The following is a 6,278-nucleotide window of genomic DNA, read 5'->3' as shown; positions in this document are numbered from 1 at the left end:
AGTGCAATATTGTTCAACAGATGATCAAGTTGCAGACATCTTTACAAAGGCTCTCACAGAGGTGAAGTTCACTAAACTTTGATTTATGGTTGGAGTTCAGGAAGTTGTCACTAAGGGGGGATAGGCTCTAGTGCCTCCTTCCTTCTCCTATTGTGTCATATTTGTAAATCCTTCAATCCTATCCCAATCTTAAGGGGAGATGTTAGGATATTCTTAGACATAGGAACTAGTTAAGTACAACTTGGTCTAGTATAGAGTTAGGTATAGAGTTAGGTAAAGTGTGTTTCTTTACCTTGTACATTTTGTAACTTACAATCTGACGGTCACGATATGTAGTGATCCGATGGTTCATTCTCTCCTCGGTATTACCGAAACTTGATCTGTGGCTTAACACCTGATTGGTCCATGATTTCTGTTTAAAGCGCATGGAGGGTCATTTGTAGGGTAATCCGTGCATGAGAGAAGCTTATGTAATTTTTCATTCTTTTATTAATAAATTTCCTGAAGTGGCCGCGTTGGCTTAGGCCGTGGACTGTTTCCCTCTTTGAGGGTTTTAACCACGTCAAAAATACAGGTGTATTGATCTGCGATCTGGTTGTGAGCGGTGTCCTTTGGTATTCGGTTTGAGGAACTTACCCTGTAAATTCCTACAAACTTTAGGAACTTAGCTGCCAAAACTTGCAGTTAACAGCAGCTTCACTAGCCCTGCTCGGCTGCCCTTGTGATCATTGATGTGGTGGCCCTTGAACTTCAAGCTGCTGGTGGAGAATTTGAGGTAAGGGCTCATAAATGAAGGGGACACCCTCCTAAAAATCCTCTCCCTTGTTCTTCCACGAATTTGGCTGCCACATGCTCATTAAACCTTTGATTTTGTCTCAAAATTGACCAAAAATATGCATAAAGCACACATTAGAATTTTTGGCATAATGACTAACCCAATTCATTCTATAGCATAAATATGATAAAAAACATGCAATAAACTAATGAGAATGGTGGATTAAGTTGAATTAAGAGGTAAAATGAGCCCATATAATTACCCATTTCTAGGGCTCATTAGCAAGAGCAACTTCGTGTGAGGCCATATGGCTTAGAAAACTGCTGGTAAACCTATTCAAAAGAAATATGGAGGTGACAAGATCATGTGTGATAATCAGAGTTGCATCAAACTCTTTGAGAATCCATTATTTCATGATAGGTCAAAGCATATTGATATTCAGTGTCACTTTGTCAAAGATTGTGTCCAACAAGAAGCTCTATAGTTGAGCTACACTCCTACAGGGGAACAAGTGGAAAATATCCTCGCCAAGGCCCTTGGAAAGTCAAAATTTGACTACTTCGAGAAAAATATGGGGATGGTAAAGAACCCCTTTCGGAAGTAGTGTTAGCAGCATGAATGAAGAGGGATTTGCAGTGTAGATGCAGTGTTGGGAGAAAGGACCAACAACAACACAGATGTAGAGGAAGTTGCAATGCAGATGCAGTGTTGGGAGAAAGGACCAGCAGTAGCACAGATGCAGAGGGAGCTGTCGTACAGATGCAACAATGGCAGTAGCAGAGTCATGGGCAACATTACAGGAGGTAGTTGTGGCAATATCAAAGTCATGGGAAATAGTACAGTAGGCATCAGTGTAGAGGATGTTGGGTAAGAAGGCCTAGCATCAACACAGGTACTTATGCTGGATGATCAGAGTAACACTCAGTGAGGAGTATTATTAGAGCACAATCCTCACTAAGAGGGAGTGTTTATTTGGGGTAGCATTGGATGTGCTCTAGCCACAAAATTTGGTGGAGAGGTTGGGGCACATAAGATCTCCAATACCCAGAAAGGGTTTGGGCATATTTTAAACATATTAGGAGATATTAAAATAATTAATATTTTTAATGGAGTCCCTAAGTCTAAACTTAGGGAAAATAAAATATTAATGTGTATTAATATGAATCTGTGTTAGAATGGTCCAAAGGACACAAATCAAGCCAGATCTAATTTTAGCCATTGATTAGGGACTTAATCTCGGCCATTGAGATGTCAACATAAAAAAGTATAAGATGAGGCTTGAGGGGCACTTGGAGAACGCACTGAGGGAGACCAGTTAGTTCAATTTCTGGAGCGGGGTTTCCGAGAAATTGAACCAGTGGTATGGAGAGTAGTTAAGAGGCAGCAAGTATGGAACAGAGAGATGGGAGATAAATGTAGAAGAGGCAGACGTAGAGCCAGAGGAAGCCATGCAAAGGCAACAGAGACTACGCAAATCCAGAAGGGCCTGCGTCATCCATGTAGAGGTTGCAGGAGTGATGGAAAAGCCCAAAGAGGTTGCTTAGAGCCTCAGTAGGCTGACGCAGAGGGTTTCAGGCTGTAGCAGAGGTCAGTAGGCCTATGCTAGGTTTAGAAAAGTGCTAGAAGTTTGTCTATTTGTGGGTAAGCCAGTTTGGCACCCTGCTGTACAAGAAAATTGCTGAATAATAAAATCCTCCCTTGCTGCACCAATTTTCCCACATTGGGTTTTTCCGAGGACATTAGTCCAAAGTAACTATGTCAATGTGTGCATATGTTTGTTTCTGTATTACGGTGTGATATCTGCAGCAGTATTTATTTTAATGTTTGTTGAAGTAATTTCATGAATAACTTATGATGAAATAAGTAGGAAAAGTAAATCAGTTGTTGTAGTGATATAATTTTCACAGGATGGATGGATCATCATCAATAGAAATAACTATGTAGGAATATAAGGAAATCATGTTATTTGGTTTCATCACATGTAACACCCTTAATTGAAAAGCTTTGAGGATAGACCTTTTTCAAGCAAGGTATTATTTTATGATCTCAATATATATCTCAATATTTTTTCTTAATGAAAATGATCATTCGTGGAGTTACCAATGCCTAGCCTGACATGGTATCAAAGCTACGAGTCCCCATTTAGTCTTTTCTTCTCAGTAAATCCTCTCTCCCTCGATATAAAATATGTCTTGATTCCTTGAAAATCTAGAATGCAGCTCTATCTCTATTCTCTGTGTTGGTACAATGAATAGAATACTTGGTTGATTTTTTGTGCATTGGAATGGAAGTCTCTACATAAAAATTGATATACGCATAAATTTTGTTTGTTGGTTCAACTTGCTTGTTGAGGAATATTAAAAAAAAATATATGAAATATCTTGTATGAGGCATTGAGTCCTAAATGCATTGAAGTTCATTGATTAAATTCCTTGATTGAGGTAGAATAGTTGTGGCATACCCATTTGTGACTGCATTGAATGGTGTGGATACAACATTGAATGACTTAGACTATACTAGTCTGTGACTATATTGAATGGTGTGAATACAACATTGAATGATTGAGACCATACTTGTTTGGAACCTATGTTGAATGGTGTGAATACAATGTTGAATGACAGAGACCATACTGGTTTGTGACTGCGTTGAATTGTATGAACATAGTGTTGAATGACTGGTACCATACATATTTGTAACCTTTGTTGAATGGTGTGAATACAACGTTAAATGGTTCTCTTCACATGTGCATTGATATAATTGAAGATCGAAATACTACATTGATATATATTGACTAGTATGTGCATACTTCATGCTTGGTTCATATTATATGTTCTTGCTCTATATATGCATTGTTGATCCATTTATATGTGCATTGAACCATCTATGTTGAGGTCTATGTGTTGGTCCATATTATATGATGGCACACATTGGTTGATATTCAAGACTTTTGTTGGTCCATATTTGATTTTGAGAATGCATTCCTTTCATGCTAGTTCGACATCTCCATATGCATTGGTTGGTTGATGTTATTATTTTTGATACAATATATGTTGGGTGGTTCATGTATAATGGTATTAGTTCATATTTAAGGCACGTGTTAGTGATATATATGTGCCGATGTTTGTTATGATTTGGGCTGACCTAGGTTCAATCTATACTATGCACCAACAAAACCCTCAATCACTGGCCCTTTCTGCAACGACATGCAAGTAGATCGTAGTCTCACCCGAAGTGAGTATGGGAGGATGAAGAACTAGGTTTTTGCAGCCTTGAAGGATGTGGAGATGTGGTATTATTATGTTTTCTTATTCCTAACATTAATAGATTACTTTGTCGCATTCATTCAACCACTTAAACATATCATATAAGCCATAAATCATCACTATGCTGAAATAAAGTGCAACTGTAATAAACTACTACATTACAATAGGTAATAAGCAAATATACAAATGAAGACAAAACATTACCATTGTTCACCCCAATTTGGGGTTATCTCCACAAGAATTGTTTCTAATATAATGATTATTTGTTCAACAAACATTTCTTGACCTGTGCACTAAGCTGCAGGTCGTTTGCACACCCAACTGCAGACTCAGGCCCCTAGGCACTCAACTGTAGAGCCTTGCCTTCTTTCCCAAACAACAGATCAAAAAGTTCAACCATAACACAAATCTGGATATCAACAATGATTATTTTCTTATTATTTCACCCTATATATACTATTACATCGAGGATTACATCATTACAATACCATCGTCCTAATACCATGGAATCTCTAAAACAAGCAGCTAAAGCCATCGATAGTTTACATTATCACACTCTTTTACAAAAAGGAGGGGCTTTGATGCACTTTGACACCCTTATATTGCACGGTATATCCCAACTGCTTTATTGTGTGGTCCACTTCACACTCGCTACATTCTCCACTGCGCATTCTGCTTAATAAAATGTGGAGTGTTTTCCAAAAACTAGGCCAAGTTGGGTTGCACCCAATAGGCCCCCAACACTCACATGTGACTCATCCCAAGTCACTCAACTACTTTGCCTCTGATTTTTTCTACAATATTGTTGTAAGTATTGTTGAACTATTGTAGAGTCTCTATAAACTTCTTTTCTTCATTATGCACCTCTTCTAGTAGTGATTCTGTCACATGTTTTGCAACCTTCTGCACCATCATAGTTTCTCTCTATCAAAGCTCTTGGAGCTTCTCATCTACTGCCTGTGATAGTTGGAGAGCCTCATCCTTCCATGGCTGAGTCCTCTCTGTTAAAACCTGTTCTTCCTTCTTCAGTTCCTCAATCTTCTTCTGGAGGGCCTTTCCCTCATTGATTTTGGTGAGCTTCTACGAGATTGATAAGGTCTTCACAAATGCCCAAATTTCTTCCCATTGTTGTTGCTTTTGCTGAATCTCTTCCTGTAATTTCTACATATTTGGATCTTCGTTGGGAATAGGTCCTCTAGGGTTAATTTTGGGGTTAAAAGCATAAGTTTTGGGGCTAAAGGCCCAAGTTTTGTATAAAGAATGTAAAGTCTCCGCATTTTTTGGTTGCGGAGCGCAAAGGTGTAAACAATCAAAAAGGGTTCCCACCCTTAGTATTGGTAGCTTGTTTTTGCTTGATGAGATCCGCCCTTGGTCTGTGGGCCATGGGAATGTATAAAATGGGAGTCTTAGAAGAGTCTAAGGCATTTTTTTAGTTCAATTCTAAGTAAATTTTTGAAAGTTGATCAATGTAATGGGTCTATGAGAGCTAAGAGTGAAGAGTCTTAGCATAGGAAGAGGCTCTCCAGTTGAGTGCACAGAGGCCTAGGGTAGAAGTTTGCAACTGAGTGTGCAGACCCCTGTAGTTGTGTGCGTAGGGAAGTTAGATTCTGTATTGGGGATATGAACCATCAATAAAGAGAGTTATTTTGGAGATATCTGTGTATGAGCTATTTCACTTATGTTATAAATGTTTGCAATTACATTATGTTGAATACTGGGTTTATGATTTAATGTTATATTAATGCGCAAATCTATGTGTTTCACTTTGTCATATGAATGCAAGTAACAATTTCTGTTTACGCAAAGATAATCATAATGCATGTTGAAGTTAACGAGGACTTAAGCTAATTAGGGTAGACACAGAAGTAAGAATAATAGACCTTCGCGAAGGTCCAAAATCCAGATAAAGAGAAGTACATTGATAAGCCCTAAAGGGATTATAGGTCTGTACGAAGGAAGGGATAGGGTATAAAATGACATCATAACTATATTAGGGTGCAGAAACTTGGTTCCTGTATCCCCCCATACTTCTTCGGGTGAGACTTTAGTCCGTGCTCTGTGGATTGATGCCAAAAGGGCCAATAGTGTAGGGATTTTCTTGGCTAATTAAACGTTGAACCTAGGTCAGGGCCCATCAAGCCAACAAATGGTTCCATTGCTGGGATCAGGATCTGCATAACGAGATGTGTTATGTTACATCATTGGAATCCAACTAAGAAAGAGATTGAAGACTAGTTGGA

This window comes from Pinus tabuliformis, chromosome 6 (genome assembly GCF_031772625.1).
Source record: "Pinus tabuliformis cultivar Carrire ecotype Pingquan chromosome 6, CPIR1, whole genome shotgun sequence".
Taxonomy (NCBI): domain Eukaryota; kingdom Viridiplantae; phylum Streptophyta; class Pinopsida; order Pinales; family Pinaceae; genus Pinus; species Pinus tabuliformis.
This window is presented reverse-complemented; position numbering follows the sequence as displayed.